This window comes from Leptosomus discolor, chromosome 13, assembly GCF_034619465.1.
Source record: "Leptosomus discolor isolate bLepDis1 chromosome 13, bLepDis1.hap2, whole genome shotgun sequence".
In the NCBI taxonomy this organism is placed as follows: Eukaryota; Metazoa; Chordata; class Aves; order Leptosomiformes; family Leptosomidae; genus Leptosomus; species Leptosomus discolor.
Window position 1 is genome coordinate 6,087,142 of NC_141403.1, and position 23,587 is coordinate 6,110,728.

Genomic DNA, 23,587 nt, shown 5'->3' on the forward strand with positions numbered 1-23,587 from the left:
GACTTTATTGGTGCTGCTAGAGTCTATTTCCAATTATTAAACCTATTCTTTTCAATATATTCGTTGAAGGAACACAGTGTTACAACATCCATGGTATTAGGACACAATTCAGGAAAACAAGGGAGGTTTTGAAATTGCAATAATTTTTTTTTTATAGCAGTCTAAGAAATTTGAACGAAGCATGAAATGAAGTGACCACAGTATAAAAGCCTAACAGTGCATGGTCTAAAGAACTGTCACAAATAATAAATTAAAACCTCATAAATTTAAATATATTATTGCAAACCATCTGAACTAATGCAGAAAATTCTTACTGAATCACTCTCTGTTCACAAAGAACTAAAAAAAAAGAGGGAAAATGAGCCAAAGAAGTCTGAGGAAAGAATAGTTCCTCAGATTATTAGCAAGGAATAGTTCCCTTATCTCTACTCATTGGTTATTCCCTGAAATTCTGTGAATTCCAGTAAGGCTCATACTGTTGGAAGAGGTCAGGAATAAATAAAGACATCTATACATTTTATCGTCACTAGCTCACATGAGAACATTATTCGAATTTCTCTTACATACAGCCAGTAGTACAGTGATGTAAGAGGTTCCTTCAAAAGCAACATCTGAACTGTCTGTTGTTCCTCTGTGTCTGTCTATCTATCCATCCAGGAATCACAGGGCACTTTCAAAATACAGGCAACAGCCGCTGAATAGTAGCTTCCTATTTGTTTTGTTTGACTGGAGATCTTTCCTATCAAAGTAGGAGTGCTTCTTGAAGGCTGACAGATTACATCAGGTATCGACACTGACTTTTGCAAAAATGAGAAGGGTAAAACATTAGCTGGAAGAAGACATCATTCTTAATCACTCAAAGATGATGGAAAAATGATGATTATGGTGTTGACAGGGAACATGCCCTCTACAAATGAATCACTTACAAACTATTTCTGAATTACGCTCTCCATGTCGAAAGTAAAGTGACTGGTATGATCCATGGCTCATATAGCTGTCTTCATGTTAATTCTTTGTTCATATCACTTCCTCCAAGCAAATATTTATTAAGAAGATCTCAGAAATACGCCTTACAATAACAGCCAGACTTGAAATTCACTAAATACAGTGGAAAACAGAGAACATGTTCTATTTGGAAAAACAGGGATGAACAGCACTGTGAAAATTGGGAGGCAGGATCTGGCTTTGATACAAGGATGTGTGTTTGTCAGTCAAGCAATTTACCATTCAATTGTGTTCAACAGCCTAGTGCCCAAGCATGGCATTATCAGCTCCCTAAAAGCCACTTTCTAATGTGTGGTTTAACTACCGAAAAGAATGAATTAAACGCTTTATAGTGTTTAGATAGCATCCATGGCATGATGCATGCAGAGCAGAGCACTAGCCTATTCTCTGCCAGCTGTATATCAACAGGCAAGTTAAAAAAAAAAAGAAAATTAAAAATATTCAGCCACATTAAATCAATTTATGTTTATATTCAGGCATAAACCAGAGATTTCATGAGAAGTATCATTTCGTATTTCACTCACAAAGAATTTCACTGTATACATTCAATGTAATATGAGTTTCAATAGCCAAAAAAAAAAAATCTATGTGAAAATCTATTTTGTGTAAGCTCCATTTGGCTCATAACTGAGAAGATGTGTAGCTGGTTTGATCCTAACTGCTATTGTGATAGATATATTTTCTTCACGTACAACCAAAGAATTTAAATCCTGCAGAATTCAGATACATTTTGTTATGTGCTATGGACCTGTCTCTATGCAGCATGCCCATCTCAGGAGTGGTTTGCATTTTCTTATCTCAGTAATGGCACCTGCATGACACCTAGGAATGTCTGTGAGATAAAGGTTGGCTGGAAGAGCAAAAACCTTAAAGCCATTTACCTCCTTCATTCAGTCCCACAAATTCAGCTTCATGGACATGCATGAGGAGCCTATTTCATTCTTCACAGATCTTTTACTCAATTTCAGATTCTCGTGTTCTTTTTATTAAGATTAAGGTTTCTTTACTCAACTGTACTTTCACATTACACAAAATATGACACTCAAATTAATTTCAGTCTCAGAAGAATTTGGAAATGCAAAATATATCATGTATTATTGCACAATTTCAGGTAAGTGCTTTCGCGGTTACTTCTTGAAGAAGGTAAACTTGTGCAGTACCACATAAACACCAGAATATAATCGATATTTTTTTTAATTACAGCAGACTAGATATCACTTCCACTAAAATTGTAATTTATTAATTTTATAAGAATCAGCTTATGCTTTTTCTAAGTAAAAACTGACCACAATAAAGTAAGGAAAATAATGTTTTGAACATATTTTAGAAATATCTTTTCCAAAAAAGCAATTCTCCAAAGTGTAATTGTTTAGATTAATCTCTTACTCGGTAGCAGCAACAGCAAGTATAAATGGACAGTTCAAATAAAACATTGAAAGAATCAGATATAATTTACTTATTTTAACCAAGTACTCTAAGTTGGAACTCTCAGACTGTTCTAGAAGAATGTTATGATGGGGTAATGAGATATTAGAATTTTTTGAAGAGTGACAGATCTACTTGAAAAGTCTGGTTTAAGGTGAAAAGACAGACCTGCTCCTTCAAAGCTGTGATAAACTTCACTTCAGCTCAAACTGAAAAGTCTTGAATACCACTTAGTGACTACTTTTTCCCTTGGTTTGTGCTGATTTTTTTGGTAACTGAAAAAAAAAAAAAATACTGGAAAAAGGAAAATTACATCTAAATGGCAGGTTTAACAGAAAATCGTACGTTTTATAGTGAGAATTAAACAAAAATTGGTGAAAATTCAAAACAGCATTTACCTCCTTCAGTTATTTTTACACAAGATGCAAATTCTGGAACTTCAAAGGAATATTATGCAGTTCCATATACATTAGAGATGCCACTAATATATTGTTGAGATTCCAGAAGCAGGTTCCTTTCCTGAAAAGGTTTTTCTGATGAAGTAGGGAAATTATCTATGCCATATTTGACTTAGAAACTTCCAAAGTCCCTAAGAAAACTACAAAATAATACAGTATTTAGTCGCAAAATACAGCAATGTTCCTTTTCCTAAACTCTACAGAATTATATGCATAGTACACATCTGGAGAAAAATATACCATACATTCATACAAACGCTGAATTAAAAGTATTATACCTTTGAGTATAAAAGGACAAAGTAAGAACTGATGAATATGACACTAAATTCAAATAAGTCATATTTAGAAACATTTAACCAAACCTCATGAAAGCCAAATCTCACGACCACAGTCACTTCGTTGAGTTCTTTTACTAAGCTGGAAGGAAAAGCAATGATTAGTGAAACAAAAGCAAGATACTGGAACTGCTGTCTGGTTGAGTTGCATCACACATCTGTATTAAATGCTCCTGTGACATTTACACTACAATTCTAAACAACTAGTCACCACAAATGGGTGATATAAAAATCTTCATATACCTTTTCCTCCCTTACATTTTCATGTCCAAAACTCTCAAGTTTTCTGTTTCTGGGTAATCTGCTTTTTTAAAGCAACACAGAGGTTTTTAACAGACAATCAATATTTTCAAGAAATGGACAAAAAAAAGCTTTAATTTCCCATCTAGAAAATATTTTCCTCTTCTATCAAGAAGCATCCACACTTATGCTCAGAAATTAACTGACAAAATCAGACACGTGTCTTCAGGAGCAATTTTCGCATGTGCTTCAAAGCATACTTCTGGATGCATGACGATTTTTCTGAAGCTCTATCACTTTTCTTCACTTAGTGAATCATCTAGATACCTGTCTTTGTCTACATGCCCAATTTTCAGGTAACTGGATAAAACATGTTTCTTAAACTATACAAACAACCTTCCATTAGGGTCCATTAGGCTGTCCAGAACAACTAGTCACATAATCTTTCCCACTATTAGAAGACAGCCTCTTGAAGTCACAATAAGCAGAAAATTATGCCTTTAAAAATTTAGGCTATGTGAGAGAGAAGGATGGCTTGTCTGGCAAGTTTAGTACGAACTGAAAAATCCTGTTTGACTGTCCTTGACAGGTTCTATTTGATAAACAATGTGCGAGCTAAGGATCATAAGAACAAAAGTTCAAGGACCTTGTGCTGTTCTTTTCTTTTCTTGTGGGTGAAAAGAATAGAGCTTTAGTTAAATGTGTGAGTACAGCTGTGGAGAAATGGAGCCACCAGGTTCTCTGCAGGAGCTATCAATCTCTTTAACTAACTACTCTTAATAATGTCCTTTTAGTTAAAAACCATTATTATTAAATGGCGATTATTATGAATGATAATCAGTCATATTAAAGCTTTCAAAATATTATCTTCTACTCTGAAAACTGAAGAATAAAACCAAGACCCAGTAACTATAAAAACAGAGTGAAAGTGGAAGAAGATGAAAACGAATATGCTGTAAAGAAACCAGGTAATGTTGATCTTTAGGAAAGACCAGAAGTGGAGGCTCTGAAAGTGGCACTATAGCTCCCCATCAGTGTGCTCCCCTTGGCAAGGATGCAGGCCAAGGTAGGTTGGTTCATCATCCTGGCTGAACAGAGTCTGAAGCCTTTGGCCATCAAGATGGTCTCCTCAAATCTTTTAATTAAAAAATAACATTAATGAGCACAATTCCTAAGCCAGAAAACTCTCTTCTTTCCTTAGCCAATACATCAAACTTGTTCATTTGAACTCTTTAATTTATTAGTAACATCTTCAGATGAATAACTTTTTTTTTTTTTTGCATGTTCTAATTTAACTAATTTCCTGAAAAAAATAGATTTGCTCTTGATTTTCTGCTTGCTTGCTCATTCTGTTTACTCAGATTAGTACAATATATTCAGAACTGATTTATTTCATATTCAGATGAGAACAAATGAAATAAGGACAAAGATAATTTGAAGCTTTGACTCTGCAGGTTACAAGTTCTATCATTAAAAGGTCTGCTCTGTATGCCATTAACTGGAAAGGTTGTAATTGTACCAAATCATTTAAAGATGGCTATTTCACCCTCCTGACTAGAGAGTCTCCTTAAAAAAATTGTAATAATAAATTACAACTTTTACAATTGAAAGATATTTGTGAAAATAAACTAGGTAATTCACATATACATGACATAATTTGTTTCCGCTATCTATAGTGCATTGTGTGCTGTCGGGTCCTGGTGAACAGCCTCTTCTGAAAATCAAGCCACTGGGCAGATCTCTCAGCATTCCTTTGGAAGTTTTGAGGACATCAACTGCAATTAAACATATGGTAGATTTTGATCCTGAGAGATGGTTCATTCTCTTCTTTTCTTGCCACACTGACATGTCCAAAATTATCTTGGGGGGATAATAAAACACAAATTTTAATATCCTTGTGTACTATTGATGACTTGCAGGTTACGGATCAAAAGACAACAGAGTCATCAACGATTAAAAAAATTAAATTATTAATTCCATGCACAGATTTTCATCTTCTAATTCTATGAAATTAATCCTTACATTTAAACAATTGATTCTGTATTGACAATTATTACTTTTTAATAAAGGCTAAAAAAATGCCTCAACCTTAAAAGCAAGAGCACTTTGTGTTAAGGTTTGTTACACAGTGACACCTTTCTTGATGGAAAGAATTTTTATATGAAATGAGCGGTGTTTGCCATCCTTGTTATATTTAGTTTCGCTAAATGTTGGGAGAAAATCAGAACCAGCAGACTTTTCCGAAAAATTGCAGGTAGATATACTTTCTAGATGAGATCCGTAAATATCTGCCCTCTTCAGGAAAAAGTCCTATAAAAATTGTTTTCAAAGGCTAAATTCATATCTATACCAGCAAATAGTGTGGCTCAGTAGCAGGAGCAGATACGTAAAACAAACCAGTTTGTATCGAGGATGGAATGATCTTTATATAACTTTCAAGGAGGAAGGGATAACACTGATAAGCTCTAGTGTTGTCCAACGAACCATTCTGGATTTGAATTTGTTTGGTACATTTCGTTGTGTCTTGCAGTGAAAGGCAAACAGGAGAAAGTAATCCACTCATATTTTTCTGTTCTTCAGATGAAATCTATATCAAAGAAATATATCAGAAGAAAATTGCTAAGCAGGGTGGGCATAATATGTATTATATATGTGTAAAACTCGATAGTGATGTATGTGTGTGTGAGTGGGGGCATACCTACAGATGCATATCTGATGCAAATGTAAATAGATCATAACAAAATTCACAATAAAGTCCACATGCTTCCTATCCTTCTTCACTAGTATTTCTGTACATGTTCATACCCTGTTCTGAAGTTTTGGCTTAGACAATTTTTAGGAAGACAGTCCAATCAGATATTTGCATGAGTTCAAATTTTGATAGACTTTGGCTTCAGAAGTAATTTTTGTTTGTGTGGATTAATGAAGTAGCATAGAACTCTAAAGCATGCTTCCATTAAGTAAATCTGCTTATTTCCATTATCCTGATAAAGTAGGTGGTGAAGAGAAGAGGAATGATAGGTAAGTTCTTAATCTAGGTAGACTTGATAGCAAGAATTTTGCTGAAGAATTTTACTCAATTATATTCATGTGCTGTTCTTCATCATGCTTCTGCATAAAACAGTTTAAATCAACAGTCATGCTGCATCTGGTCAGAGAAATGATTACCTCCACTGCATTCTACAAATGAAAGAGGACTTGGTACAAAGAGAGCTAAAGGCTACAGGCTGATAGGAATGACACACTAAATGATGTGCCAAGCTGATTAAACAAATCCTTCTTCAAATAGAACCAGTTATACAAAAAAGTGACAGATGTATATTTTCTGCTGGGATTTATACCACCATCTGGCCTTGTAATTTCCAGATGGAATTTTCACATTAACTTCTCACACTGAGATTCGAAGGTATTTGAAAGATGTGTGTTTTCCTTTTTTCGAGTATCTACAGTATAGATGAAGAGCTCTCAGCACTTACAGTGGTTGCTGACTAAGGAAAATTGAATTTTTACATCGTATGAGATCTATTACATTGCCAAATATTCCCTTAATAAATTCATTCTATTAAAAGCTGCTGCATGATTAATGAATAGCATCTTCAAAGACGTTTGCAGAAAGTTAGAGTTCCACAGCTCACAGCAAACTTTAATGAGACAATTAAGCTATAAAATTGTTTTCATATCTGTATTTGACTTTAGTTGTTATATTTAACTTTATGCCATAAGGCAGTCTCTCAAACTTGTCTTTTTATTGTTTCAATAAAATAACTTGCTAGAAATTAATATTGTAAACAGGGCAAGAGCAAATATACCAGGACTAAGGACACTGAAAATTCAAGTTAGGGATGACAGAAGCACAAATGGAGATAGTTAACACCAAGTTAAACAGGTAAAATAATCTCTAGATATATTAATAAAAGAAAGGTTAAAAACTCTGGGAAGCATATGCAACCTAAACTAAAATCACAAAAATGATTACAGCTAAATAATCCTACACACATGTGGAAATAGGTGGTGACAGCATGGAAATCTCTGAGAAATTCGCAGACAAATATTACCTGTATAAAATGGTTACAGCATGACACCAGGGATGGACAGAGTGTTTCTAGAATGGTCTCTATGATTTCTGCCCAAGGAAGTTTGCACACGTATTAATTTCAGATGAGGTCTTAGATCCTAAAGATTCCCAGTTATTAAATCTCAGATTTAGGGATCTGATTGTTTAGGTAGGGGCAAAACCAAACAGTATCTTGTCTCACATAGAGACAAAAGAAATACCAAAGGGGCACACATCGCTTTTCTTTGCTCCTACTTCTATATATTCCCAGATTGTCCTTTTGGATCTAGTTTAATATAAACAGAAATATCTCCTTCCACCAGCTCGCTAGCACAAAAGCTGTCTCTCTATCTCAAAAAATCAGTCCAGTTTTCATTTTTATACTTTTGCCACCCTCCAAACTCTATCTGGAAGGCCTTGCTCACTTGCCTTGCTTAAAGTAGTTACAGCTTCTCTCACTGGTTGATGTGAATTTCCTGCTGGGACATCCTGAAGACATCTTTCACGTTTGTACTCATATGATGACAGTTTTTCACTTTTTAAACCACCTCAAAAGAGTCTAGTAGATCTTTGTAACCTTCCAGCTATGGTCAGAAAACAAACCCTGCTCCTTATGTAACACTGGGAGTTACAGGTTTGATATAGGTTGCACAATTTCAAACAATAAATCTAGTGAAAGCTGCACAGCAGATTGGATACAGCGAGGATCAAGGAAGGTCATTTAAAAATGGAGCTGAACTAACTCAGGCTCCCAAACCGTATCCAAGTGAGGTGGGTATTCTTTCTTCAGTACAATCTGTGCCAGGCCACAACCCACATCTCCCTCAGAGAAACTCTATGGTTTCCGAATTTATGAGTCTTCTTCCAAAAAGCTGCAACTCTTAGGAACAGCTCTACCAGTGTGGGATCACAGATATCAAGAACAGAATTACCTGTTTGAGTTTTCTGCCCACCTTGGCCTGACCCCAGTTGTTGGTTGGCTGGCTGAACCAGTGACCCCTTTGTAAAGGAAAATGGAATACACAGAGGTGTGGAAAACTGTGCCAATATCACAACTCTACTGGCTACAGAAGAGAACTGCAGGTGGTGACAGCCACCTCGGTACTTAACAGTGTTCACTTCTTTAATTCCATCCTAATTTCATGAGCCATGTAAGGCTCACAGCTTCCTTCAGTTACCCTGGTTTGAAGAACATGTACTTCACAACAAAATCATCTCCTCTTACCTCTTTGACCTGCAAAGTCAAAGTACAGTGTGCTTGATACTTCCCTTCGATTTTCAACTCATGTTTAAGCTTCAGAACTGTTTCCCTCCTTCTTGTCCTTCTACAGAGCATCATTTCAGCCATAGTTCCCTGTGAATCCTCGTACTCTGTTTAGGGTATTTACTATGCCGATCAATATGTTACAGGGCAGCTTCATATTCAGGGTAGTGACTTATAATTCAAAAATGCTTGACTAATTTTCTTCTTAAGTAAGAAAAACACAATTGGGAGTTATCCCACAAAAAAATAATTTCTAGGTCACTACACAGTGTTAAAACATTGGGAATCCATCCTAGGTCACATACTTTCAAAATCTGTGGCCCTGAGGTAAGCTAGAACTCATTTGTAGTCCTAAAGTGTCCGCAGATACTATACTCTCTCTGAACTGCCAGCAGAGGACAAATTACTCATTCAATGTTATACACACTATAATCACCACAGTTGCAAACAACAATAATTATTAACCGTGGTAATTGATAAGCAGTCTTCTTCAGCTGTAGTTAATGCTTATGCTTAGAGAAATTCAAATAGGTGGCTAATTTGAAGCTGTTAAAAGGAAATACACACTAAAAATAAGTTCAAATCAGGATATTTACTTTAGTGGAGAAACTTAACCACTTTCTCTGTTGGCAAAACTTTTTTAACAGGGCACTTGACCAAGAAACTGCAGTATTTTGAAACAAAAAATTACTCATTCAAAACTTACTTTGACATTTTTTTACCATATATTTTGTCACAATATGTAATACTGTGGGGATATGTCAACAGGATATATATATATAATGGGAAGATATGTTAAATAACAATCCTAGCATTTTAAAAAGTAGTTTGGAATTGGACATTCCATCTGAATGCAATATTTCAGATCTTTGTGGAAGTTTGGTCAAATTTTTATGTCCATCTTTGGAAGGCTGCTGTAGCTGACATATTCTTGAGGACAGTTTGCTTTTTAAGGGGGCATCAGGCTGGACTTGCTGGATGTTGTCACCATTGTCATGGTGCACATGAGCCAAAGACAGTAAACTGTGAGGTCGTGAATAATCCAGGATTGTCACACAAAATTCAGGTTAGCAGGTAGTATGTAAACAAATAAGGAAAGAAATAAAACAAATTAATTATAGATGTTATCTGAGTATCAAACACCACGTTGAATGCTGCTAATAAGGCAAAGATAAGAAACAAAGAATGCAAATATGGGAAAAGGTATTATTTTCGTGTTAAATATTTTAAATTTCTTTCACTTATCTATTAAATGTAATTATCAGATTTTATGACCTTACACAGTTTTTTCAGATATGATTTGGCCTTATATTATATTGAAACACGATTTCAAATGCCAGTTATCACATTTTATTTATCATTACATTTGTTCAATACTTTAATAGTTTTTATTTTTAGTAATTAAAACTATGAGCATGCAAAAATCCTGAATGAAAACAAGGAACTGGTAATTTGCTAAAAGCACACACACCTTCATTACCTACATTACGGTATGTCATACCTTCCTTCTATCAGCATTTTTCTTTATAGTTTCAGAACTAAGACTTCATTTGAGGAAGAGACCAAAAGTTTTCAATTATTGTTACATATAAAAGGCTTTTAAAATTAATTTCTTCACAAAGTCATGGTCATAGCAGTGTGATAGCAGCACATAGCCTCTTTCAGAACCTTTTAGATTAAAAATTTTTCATGATTGTGACAGTATATCCTCATTAAAAATCACTATGTTCAGATTTAATAAGGTTTGCTCAAAATAAATAAATAATAGCAAACTAGGGAAGGTTATATGCCTTCTCTCTCTTGTCTCAGGATCCACTAATTCTCCTTAGTTTTAGGTTAAAATTATCTTTTATTTTCTTTTTTTTTTTTTTCCCCTTTATCCTTTATGTCACATTTTATGGCATAATAAGAAGGCATGGGAAGATGAAAGGATACGCTCATCGTTTAAACTGGAGTTTACTATTGGATCTTAGTATCTTTTCCATAACGTATGATTATTATACCCTGTTTGTCCTTGTTTCAGAAGTTTTCAAGATTGATTCTGATTAGATCAGCAGGAAAATGGCCAGTCCTTGGGCCATGAAGTGAGACACTAAAATAATCACTTATATTCAGTTATATTACTCCCTCCCTGCAGCCAGAACACCTGTCCTCATCTCTAGGATTGTTCACAGTCCAACTTAATTAGCAGTTCAAGAAGAAGGAATGATTCTATGATTCCTTCGTATAGCTATAGTGAATCTACCAGGACACTTGGAAAGAAAGAGACTGGTATTTTCTTGTCAATATTTTGGGCACACAGCTTTTACCTTGAAGGATTTTTGTGTTTGAAGAAGCACAACCAGAAATTTAATGTTAGGAAGCAGTATGGAAACTTGCAGAGGACCATAGCTGCTTCTGATGGCCACTGTCGATGTGAGGTGACAGATGAAGAAGCCTGTTTTTTATGTTTTAAAGAAAGAGAATAAAAAACCTCAGAATATTGTCAATGCCCATAGCATGGACTGACTAAGAAATCCTGAAAAATTCTCCCATGTAGAAAAGAAGACACAGAATTTCAAATATGATTCAGGACCTGCAGATTAAACTAGAGAGCTAAGCTGGTTTATTGACTGATTTGTTGCAAGAGGCTGTTTAATCGCCCAGTGCAGAGCTGCTAAATGCTTTCCCTTTGAAGTCAAGAGATGAAAAAGACTGATAAATGGCATCAGTTAAAGTCAAATTTTAGTCTTGTGTTAAGACTTCCTCTCAGTGCAGCACTGTCCTGTCCTGCTCTCCCTTTTTTCTTTTATTGGTACATCAGTAAAGCATAAACCTCAACAACATTTTTAATCCACGTTTAGCTGAGTCTGACAGGACAGACAGTGGCAGTTGGGTATGAGTATTGTGAGAGTATAAATTGTTTAAAATTATAATTTTCCCCAATTTATCTCTCAATCTAGTTGTGAAATTCCTTAACTACAGTCATAATGGAATCATGAATGTTATTAGACACTATACTAAATCTGAATTACAAACTGTAAGTGCTATAAAATTAGTGTTCCTTAGACAAAACTACAGTATCATAAAGTTGATTACAGGTTTGCATCCTTGAGATGCTAAAACTGAATTACAAAAAAGACACATTAGAACTGCTCCCACTCTTGTATCAGCAGTTATGTCTTCCCCCATAAGTACAAGCCACAAGTTGATGCTCAGGGATGTGTTCCATAGTCTACAAAAATACATGTAAAGTATGTTAGAAACTCAGAACTTGACTGATATTTTTCAAAGCTATTTTCTAATTCTCTTGAATTGAAAGCATTTCAATGGATACAGTTTCATGAATAATAATGCTCTGTAAATATAAACCTACAGCACTGGTTCAGGAACAAATACATTTCTCATGTCTTATGACTTTCAGAAATCTTCCTGATATTCTCATAGCAGTATTACGAATGAATGCTAATATCCTCACTAGACAGTTACAGATATATAGGAGATCTACAGGAAAAATATTAGGGATCAAATAGACACATTTCATGTCCAACACTGGGGTCCTCTTTAAATAGCTAATATAGTAATAAGGTTAATATATGCCTTAAAAGCACACAATCTTAGTGAGGAAAATTTTTGTTTCATAACATTAAATATATTGCTTGACCAAGGGTAATCAGTTGTCACCAAGCACAAGCAACATTTCACTTGAAAAAAAAAAGAGGGAGAAAAGAGCTAAAAAACAACAAAAAAATCCAAACCCAAATTTTCACGTACTCTTTAAAAGCATATTACATTGATATTTGCCACTTACCGATTCTTAGCACCTGTGCCCTTCAGCTGAGCTGGAAAAACACATTATGAAGAAACATTTTTTTAACAAACAAAATAGTAAGGTACAGTCACATTACCTTACATTCAGCAGCATGATTCACTTCACACAGCCCTGAAAACATTTCAGCTTGACCCTGTCCTCCCAAAGGAGCTGTTCTGTATGTTCCCTTAAATGCTTCAGCTCAATGAAAAGTCCTCAAAACTTCAGTTTTATTGTCGTTATGACACCAGTCTTTCATCGGCATTGTAACCTTCTAAGCATGAAATAGTCCATGCTAAAGCCCCACAGCCTTGTTGAGAACATAATACTTTTATGAGCAATGTTATTTGCTGTTTCAAGGTCTTCCACAGCTACAAACAGAAACCAAAATCAACATTAGAAAGCCTGGCTCCTGAACAAAGGAACTTACATTGTTTATATGACTGGAAAAATTTAGCATACCATACTTTGAAGTTAAATCTTTTAGGTTATAAATGATTATACATCAAAGAAACCAGTCATGCATTTTTTTGCGGTATAACTTTTTGCAGGCTTAAGTTCTACTCACTTAGTAAAAGTTATATGAATTAAAGAAAGCAGGAAGCAATAGCAAAATGAAGGTCAGACTTTGAAAGTCTCCAACACGCAGGTAAACTCGGTTTTGTCTCCTCATTTTAGTGCTTCACTGTTTCTGCTCAAAAACCTGAGAAACCTGAGAAATTTGCAAATAGCTTTTTTATTTTTTTTCCTGTCAACACATTCTATTTGCAAATGCAGATGGAAAGGTGTCTTGAAAATTCAAATTGCATCCAAAGTATCCCAAATAAGAAATGCTAAATGTTGCGGCCATTTTGTGTGGGGGAGAGCTGTGTGTTAAGGTCTCTGAGCCGATCTGTTATTTCTGTGATGACAAGGTAGTATTTAAGGTTTCAGCTTTGATGGAAGCCTTTTCCTCCCTTTTAGCGGGGTGGTTTAACTTCTAAAACCAATTTCAGCTTCAGGTCTTCCACGATGTCTAGAAGATGGATGATAGGTTTGCTTGTTTGTTTTGACAGGAACTGTAAGTTCATCTTGGCTTGTGCACTTATAAAAGTGTCAGCTTTCCAGAAATAGTATTAGCCATACCTACAATATGTAGTAAGGTGAACGAGCAGCTTAACAGACTGATCTATCTCACCTGAAAGTTCATGGAAAGGCTGCAGGCAACTTTACTCTTCTGGATGTGAATCAACCTTTAGTCAATTTGCTAATCCACAGCAATATCTCTTCTACAAATATCTCAGCGAAGCACTTCTCACAAACATACCCCTAGGACCAACTTACATGACAGCCTTTGTAATCCACCTTTTCACAATTACATGGAACTTCATAAAATTATATTCTGCTTTTCTTCTCCTTGACAAGTTTTCTGAACTAAAGAAATACTCTTCATTTTTGTAGCACACTGGGTTCTAAACTTGATTTTTTTTCTCTTTTTCCTGCTACAGCAAGCTATTTTCAGATGCTTCTATTCTGAGATAGAGGTCCTCAGTTTTTAGTGCAGTAAATCTCAACTACAAATTTGGATTCCATTTCAATAATTATTGTTATTATACAGTCACAACACTTTTCTTTCATCATTAAAAAGAGACACTTGAAAGCTAATACTAAAACTGACATTAAGGAGGCACAAGGAAAGAAATCGGAGAGTGAAGAGGTAATTGGAGAATCAAATACAGGATCAATATGTAAAATAATGCATATTAATGTGCAGCTGTCTGAAAAGTATGTTATTTTTATACATATAAAATATTTTACATATAATTAATAACATTGCTACTTTTTTTTTTTTTTTAATGTTTTAAGACTGAAGATGGTTATGTGTGTATTTTGGTGGAGATAAACCAAAAAAGAACAGCAAATTAAACAGGAAACCTAGCGGGTCACAGAAAGGAATAAAACGGATTATTCAGAGCAAGAAAACATATATAAGCAGAACACTTAGAGAAAGAAAGCAAGTAAAATGTATAAATGTCAGAGAGGGAGAAGAACAGAGAGTTTATGAAGTTGGGGAAAGAGGAGGAAGAAAACATTTATCTAGAATTAAATAAACATTTTTGTTGCTCTTGCTTGTTGAAAAAAATTCCTAAGAAAATTCATGAAAGAAAAAAGGATTTTGTGTGACTCATATCTTAGGGGAAGTTTTCATCAGTACAGCTGTAAAACCAAAGTCTCATTCAACCAATGGAGATCAGGGTTGATCAGCTTTTGACCAATCCTAAAAGCCACTGTTGCGAGTGTGTGAATAATTCCCATCATTTACATCGGGGTAATTGCCCGTCAGCTTCATGCCACGCTCACCAAAGATCTTGGGTTGCCAGTGACCGAACATGAGAAGCTGCGTATCAGCACAATCAGTCTTTCTGACACCCTTATCGACGTCTCCATCCCAGCAGGAGTTCATTTGGAGCAGTTCCCCTGCTCTGTGGTTCTGTTTGTGAAACCAGAGTTTAAGCAAAACGGTCAGTCCCAACTGCTCGCTTCCTTTGTCGTCTGCTGCAGGAACACAAGGCAATGCAACCGTGTTTTCAGTTTCCTCTCTTCTTTATTCAGTGGGTGGCAAATGGCAGTAAACCCTTTCTGCGTTAAAGATGAAAAATGTCTTTGAGGAGACCATATTGAGTAGTTTTGTCTCTTGGGTCTTCTGAGTCTCTGTCTGAGCTTCTACACACACAAGCATCAATATATAGTATCAGATGGTTAATTTGCTGCCTTGCGTGGACTGAGTTCATTAAGAAAGAGAGCATCCTGCTGGTGCAAACTGGCTCAGGTGAGGAGTATGCATTTGGAAATTGTTGCTCACGAATCACCACGAGAAGTAACAATGGGAAAACAAGGTGGGAAACTTCCTTTGCCAAATGCTGTTTTAGGAAGTTTACGTGTAAGCCCATCTCTAATTTCAGTCAATCCTGTATACGCTGATAGAGTGGCAGCCCACAATTATCCAGAAGCAATATTGAGAACTCAGTCAAATATTCCACAATGCAACGTCGGTGGCATGGGTTCAATTCTGCAGTGTAAGTACACTGAACAGGGATCTAGAGTAACTGCCTACAATGTACAGGCAAAAAAAGATAAAACTTTAAATTAATGACTAGACAAATCTGTTCTCTTATTTTAAAGGCCTTACTGTTAATCCAGAAATGGCCATTGCCTACAAAATTCTATGAAGAATTTGCAGGCAATATACGCACAAAAAATTGTAGTTATTGCTCTTATGCAGGTATCTGCTCTGCCTGGAAATACCCAGAATCCTTCAACTAATAAGTCATATTACATCAACTCACAAACAAATTGTTCTAGTCCCTTTGGTTCTTTTAAAAGAAATTGAAAAATAACATTGTACAAATTCAAGGAAAAGATGGATTTTTTTGAGGAATGCATTTTTTACTTTATTTTGACAAAACTTAATAATGAGTTTTTAAACACGGAAGCTTTTAAATGTGGAAGGAAAATGTTCTTTTAATTGTAAGTGCAGAATAATAAAGTCAAAATGAATAATGGAGAATAAGGTCTTCCAGTAAGAGCAAATCTTTACATTACTTATTGTCAGTTTTCTTAAAATGCCACATAATTTATTCTCCGCATTATGTCTAATGCCATGTGTTTTGAATAGGATGTTGTTATGAAGACAGTATTGTGGACAGCCACACAGTGTATAATATTCACAATATATAATATTGTGCATCTATGGACAGTATGAAAATTACCTGCACCAGTGACAAAAATGTGTAAAAAGGCATACGACGTTGTCCAGGAATGTGAGAAATAAAATAAATGCTGTAAATAGTACTTTTCGCACCAACTCTTCAAACAGAATTTGAGACACAGAGGTACTTGTCAGCCACAATAAAAAATATAAGCTCAAGTAGGCAGAGCTCAAGGTAGATTTTAAGGAAAGGTCAACACAGAATGTGAAAATACTAAATACAGAAACACATAAGCACCAGTATTTACTGAGAGACAGATTTAAATGTTCACTAAAAGTATTTCTTTGTCAATGTACTATGCTCCTAGGACCAGACCATGGGGACATTGTAAGAAAGAAATGCCTTTTTAAGCCAGTGCCAGCTCCCCCTTTTATTCTGCCACCAGAGGGATTTTTTGGCCATGTTTTCCTATTCACAAAAAGGTTTTGATTTGTTACACTAAATTAATAGCAGTTTTCAGCATGCCTGGGAGACCAACAACAAACACTTCAGGGGAGGGTTTAACACCCTCCAAAGGCTTGAAAGGCTGAGCTTAACCTTGCAGTGTTGTACTTCGCTCTGTGCCTTTACACGGACTGTGTGATGGGAGACCCGCAGCGTGCGGGGGGACGCAGCCCTCTCTGGACAGGGCAGAGCTGGCTTTCGGGTGGTCACCTCTGGATCTGGAATGACAGCAACCCCATAGCCACAGAGCTCTGAACACTAGTTTGTACAGCAAGTTCAACATAACGTTTTGCAGCCATGAAAGCTGAGAAACAGCCAAGGAAATAGGAAAGCCACCTTAGATCCTGCTTAGAGCTTTAACTTCTCCAAAAGCTTGAAAAAGCCCTCAACCATGCTAGAGCTATAGGGCTGGGTACCTGGAGCTAGGTGGAACTGAAGTAATATTTTTGAGTAAAATATTTTTAGATCTTAAAATTAGAAACCTTTCTGCAATATATGCAAAACAATCTTTTTAATTTTTAATTATTCACAGATGATTTAATTTTGTGGAAAAGAACAACAAAACACCCCAAATATACACCCCCTCCAAAAAAAACCCAAAACAAAACCCTGAATGGTTGCAGCTCACTGCTACCTGTTAAAAGGGAAAAATAGGGTTTTTTCCATCATATTAAGGTATCATTTTTGCAGCTCAAGTAAGAGACAAGAGGTAAGCAGAATAAAACTGAACAATATCTGTGAGCAAAGATAAACCAAAGTCTTACTGTGGAAAGAAATTTCTTCTTGTGGAGTTAATTGCACTGTCAAACCTGCTGGATGACATAAAGAATGGATGATTCAACATAGTTACGGCTTATCTGTCTTGCGCTACTGCAAAAACAATTTCACAGTTCGAACAGTTTCTCACTTTAAAAAGTTTAAATTTTGTGTGACATAAACAGCACTTCTATACTCTCAAAGAGCAGCAAGTCTGAAAAGAACAAGGAAACTTCAGAATCTCCTATTGAAATACAGAGAATGAACATTTGATATGGAAATCCCAGAAGCATTCTCATGGGGATGGTGAAGTAAGTGTCTTTTTTAATCCTATATAACTAATTCAGATTTGGTTATTGACGATAGGCAGCTGTCAGCACTATTGCTGTTTAATAATTTTCCTGGAACAAATTTCCCATCTTTCTGGAGAACGTGTAGCTGTATTGCTTGCAGCACTAGAACCTCAGTACAAGATAATAAACAGTGGTTTTGATATCAGCTAAGGGAATCAATTCAAGGTTTCTGCACAACAACCCCACGAAACCCCAGAAAACTCCAGAAAATATTTTCTTGAGAAAGCAGTACATTTGTTATAAAACAGACATAAACAGATAAGCTTTTGATCATAACAGGTCTCTGCATTGCTGAGACGGAGGAAACAGTGCTCAAGGGACAGAGAAAATTACCTCTGAAAATGAAACATCTGGGTTTACAGGAATGAGGCAGTTCTTAAATACTTTTACACTCCTTAGGAGAGACCCAACACCCTGAGAGATGAAACAAATAATAAACACACAAAATCTGTCAAAATACATGTTCTGCCTCCCAGTTGCTTTTCACTCTCTATCACTGTCCAAGGACTATAGCTGTGCAGTAGAATGTAGAAATTAAATGAGAAAAAATAGCTGCTTTTTTTTTTTTTGAGGACGAAGTGGTGTACAGAATATATCAAGTTCATTTGCGAGCATTACAAAAAATGCAGGTATAAAGACAACAAACGTGTTTAAAAACTTGAATGGCCCTGTGATATCCCCGTGTCTCTGAGTCAAACTGAAGATCCATGCCAGCTAGTGTTTCGTTTCCAACGACGGGTAATAGATCTTGTCTGGAACAAAGGAAACGTAAAAGGTTGCTACCACAGAATATGATCCTAAGCTCTGATAATTTGCAGCTCAGGGACTTCCTGACAACAGAGATTTATATTCCATAGCCTGATTTGATTTCCCTGTCATGAAGAAATCCAACAGCTCTGTGATGCCCGGAAAATTTTGAGCACCTATTCATCCTTTTGCAAGAAGTTTTACAGCTTAACTACTGATTAGTTAATTTAGATATTACTTACACAGGACTCATTCCAAATTCAGTCGTCTTTCAGGAAGAACGCAGCTTTCTGAAATTCTTTACAGTGATCTTCATTGCCCTGAATAACTTAATATCTTCCACAGACTTTGTCAACTTACTATTAGCCCTTTTACAGAACATTTACATCTGTGTTAAACAGCACAAGTGCCGGTTGCTCTACCTGCGACTTTTTTCAAATGTGAGCGCACAAAAACTATCCTTATTCTCTGCTCTTTGCTTTTTGTTGATTTTTTTGTTTGTTGATTTTTTTACTGTCCATGTGAAAGTGTTCCTTTTTACCTGCTTAACTAATTTCCCTGAGAAACTTTGAAGGGGAAACCTTGTTTAATGTATTTTGGAAATCCAGGCAGCCTACACCAAATGATACCTACATCTTACAGATACAAAAATACCTTTCTCACATGTCTGTCTACCATGGCATCTCATTATTAAGCTACATGAAATATAGGTCTGAAGAAGTCCAAGAGGAAATTTTTTGTTAGTACTACTAACCGTATTCAGCTGTGTTCTTCCTGGGGACTGAATTTTCTGACAACTAATTTTGTAACAACTGAATCAGCTGATTTAGTTCTTGATTCTTCTGATTGTTTTACATTTTCCATATTGACATCGGAATTATAATCAGTAAAGCCTGATGAAAATTTAAATTGAAGTATCGAGCTCCATAAGTAAGCAAATCCTTAGCAATCCTAAACTTGTTTCGTATGAAGAGTTGAAGATCTCTCTCATGTTTGTGGAAGATGAATCAAGCTAGGAGACAGATTCATGGCTGTGCCTGTACCTTCTTTTGCAGGCATTGTGATTTCAGTATCAATGTTACTGAGTTGAAGAGCCTCCTTTGTTGAAGTACACAAGCCCTATTCACGTGGATTTTCAGAAGTGACCAAAAAAAAGGTTTTGAAACATAACCCTTCCTTAGCAGACTTTCAAATCTAGAAATAATTTCACTCATAATAAAGCAAGCCTCAGTAAAATATTTATCAATGTATTAGTAGAACAGCTTATCAAGGGAGAGTCATTTCAGTAGGGGACAAAATTATGATTGCTTAACAAACTTAATTATCAGACAAAGCGTGGAAACTTGCTGCTTTTCGTCACTGGAATGCCAGTCCAGAATTAAAATCAGACAAAAACAAAGTACATTTTACCATGAGACATAGCAGGAAAAAATCAGTAATAAAGAGAGAGCAAGAGTTTATCTCTGCAATAGATGGAAACAGATTTTAGAGAAGGATGCAGGTATGGAAGAAGTCCTGATCTATATATTTTTTATGTTCTTCTGGATTTTACATACCTTTCTGGTACTTTGTTCTAGGTAAAGTCCCTCTCTCCTCTCCTCTACACTATAGTTCTGTGCAATATAAATACAGGTTAATAAAAAATTCACAATTAAGTAAAAGGATAAAAGTTTAAAAGTCCACCTACAGGTTATGAAGGTCCTCTGTTAGCTTAGGGTTGCACACTCAGCTGTGACATTACCCTCACCTTCCCCAAGACGCTGATAGGTCAGCTCATACTGGTTGTGATCCTGCTGGGCCCCATGAGCAATGTGCAAGGTTTCAGTAGGCAACACCATGCAGCGTCCATTGTGTGGAAGTCAGCTTCTCAGAGCATATTAAAGGACTGAGAAATAAACATGGTAAACCATACTCATAGATCATTCTGTATTTAGTAATTTGTGAGGCTATATATAATAGGTCTCTTTCTCAAAATCGTTTGTTTAGTAATTGTAAGTTTTGCTTTCACCACTTCTACAATATATTATTCTGACAAATAACAGGTCAGTTTAGCTACTTTATTAAGGAAAAACTCAGCATAGACCTACAGAGTTTTTGATTACTCTTGTTAATGCCAGGTTCATAATGGCTTGCATTCTTAATTAGCTCTTACTGACTAATAAGATCCTGTCCAATAGAAAGGAAATTGATAGTCTATTCAATCCAGTGAATCGTTAAATCAGCTTTTCATCCCTAGAAAAAATTAAACAGCTTAATTTTAGAGAACACACTGTGTAGCAAGTGATGGGTTTTTAAGCACTATGCACTGCCTGCTTCAGTATTTGCAACATAATGAGCTGTCACTTGATAATGCTGATGGGTTTTATTGCTGGGTGACATCTTGGAGAGATCACCACTTATGATTAAGGAGAAGAGTAAGAGAATCTAGATGTAGAATCACATAATCAAACTATTTGCTTTTGTTTGAGTTTTCCATCCACTTAGTGTGTCGCAGACAATGAAGGAATCATTATAAACACAAAGGAAGAAAGATGTGCACAGGACGTTGAGCATTTGCACAGTCAGGCAGCTAAAGTCCGTGTAGAGTGTCCAAGTTTCTTGAATCCCAGTGGTCTCTTTACTAAAATAGACTGTTCTTTAGCCATCCTGAAAACATGGTGGCAACTCTAATTATTAATGGAAGCAATTAGAATCTGCATTATAAAAATGTAATTAGATCTTATTACAAATCCAGCTCTTGTTTCAGAATTGCATGGAGATTTCAAATAATCCTACCAGCAAGAACAGAATCAGGTTAGTTAACTTCTAAAAATCTATCTGAGAAATTAAATACAAAATCATTTACTAAACAAATAATTCTGGCTACATAATCATTTGTGATTAGTTCCACTACATAGACTTGGAAAGTCACAAGATTCAGAAAACTAATGTTCAATATATTAAGTTGCTTGTTAATCAAATGTTCCATTGGAAAGTAACCCCCCACCCCAGGAGTTACTTTCTAATTTAATCTAAAATTGTCAAGCAATTTACCATAACATGTAATTGCTGTTTAGCCAGGCCAAATTCTGAGGTACTGAACCCCTGCAAATCCCAGAGCTTTCAATGGCAGATTGTGGTCCACTCTGTGATTCACTACATAGCTACAAACAGGTTCTATATCCTTCTGTTCAACAACAGAGAACAGTGCCAAAGCATTACGAGGCTGATGTGATCTTATTTTATAAACACTTTTTTAAAACTATTCACTCTAAAAAAAATTACACATATAGTAGCATTTTAATCAAAATTAAAATTTATTCTTAAACATCAATGCTGGTCATTATTTGCATAAAAAAAAACACATTAGGGTAAACCTTAATAGTATGATAAACTAATAAATTACACGATACTCCAGCTTAGAATAATGCACAGTTCAAGGGAAATTAAGACTGAAAGCTAAAAAAGAAGGAGAAAACGATGGACACAGACTAAGGGGGTGTGTGTAGCACAACTGAAAGGGTCGTGATATTTTTATTTTTTAAATATACGTATATAACATTGCTTTTCTGAATAAAAGGTAATTCCCTCTTTTCTTCTTCTTTAGTGCTTTGTGGCAGAACGTAAGAGACAATTTGAATGGATAAGCAAAGTCCTTCTACAAAGTAACTCAGTGAAAGAATTCCAGGCACTGAGGTGTTTATGCAGAAAACGGGTAATTGTCAGTAAATACAACAAGTCTTTACTCATTTATGAAGATAAAATGAGAAATCAATCATACACAGGGTGTCTCAACTACATTAATCAGAAGCAGTAATGTATTAACAAAATCAGCAATGCATTAATATGTCATGTAATGAAAGTGACAGGGGTTTTCTTTGTTTTTATTTAGACATAAAGTACTTTCTTTTATTTTCTTATTGCATATATTTTATACGGCCTAGGAACACAGAATCAGAATCATAGAACAGTTTTGGTTGGAAGAGACCTTCAAGATCATCGAGTCCAGCACGACCTTCTGTAAATTTAATGTATTTTTTTTGTCCAAGCAACCACAAACTGGCCCTTGGGCTGCACTGTGAAATGTGGCAAAGCACAACAGGAGAAAAAAACCAAACGGGACTGAAGCAAAGACATCATTTGGTCTTAGTTTTTCTGCTTTATTTTTGAGTTATCTTCACATTACAATTTATGGTAATTATAGCAGCTATAAATAAAAAGTGTATGTACATATATTAATAATGAAGTATTAAACAGCTTAAATTAATTAGAATCAAAAGAATTTTTTATAGCACTGTTAAGGCCTTGGCAACAACCTAGAGGAATGTGAGCAGAATGATACTTTATTGCTGCTTTAATAAGACAAGAGAGCTCTGGCTCATTGTCAGGATACAGAAAGCCATATTCACATCAGCCATGAACACAAAAATCTTCCTTCTCCACAACTTTGAAACCACAATCTACTCCCTGCCTTAGCTTGTCCAAAAATTCGACCCAAGAAACATTCTGAAGCCAAGCCTTTGATGCATGATGGCAATGGGAAAGAATACGGAGGTCACCAGTTCTCCAGGTGCCAAAATGGGAAAGCCAGTCCTCATCAAATGTAATAAAGACTGTCAGTTCGTCTACCCAATGGCTAATCCTGCTTTTCTAAAAAGAAAGTCACAGAAAAATAAACAGGGAACTAGAAGGAGAAAGGCAGCATGGATGGCCACAGCTGGGATTAGCAGTTTGTAGACTGGAAGCTTTGAAAATGTTTTTCTTTTTGCCAGTAGACCAAGTTTTCTATGTTACAAAAAAAGTTCATTCTGCAACAAGAAGTTTTTAAGGACTGCAAGATGAATAAACAGGTTGAACAAGGAATAAATAACCACAGCGGAAAACAGGAGATAAGAAGGAAACCATGCTTCTCCCTTACTACATTATTTGTCCTCACAGCTACAAGCTCCCTTCCCCCAGCAAACAATTAAGTATGAATTACTTCATTC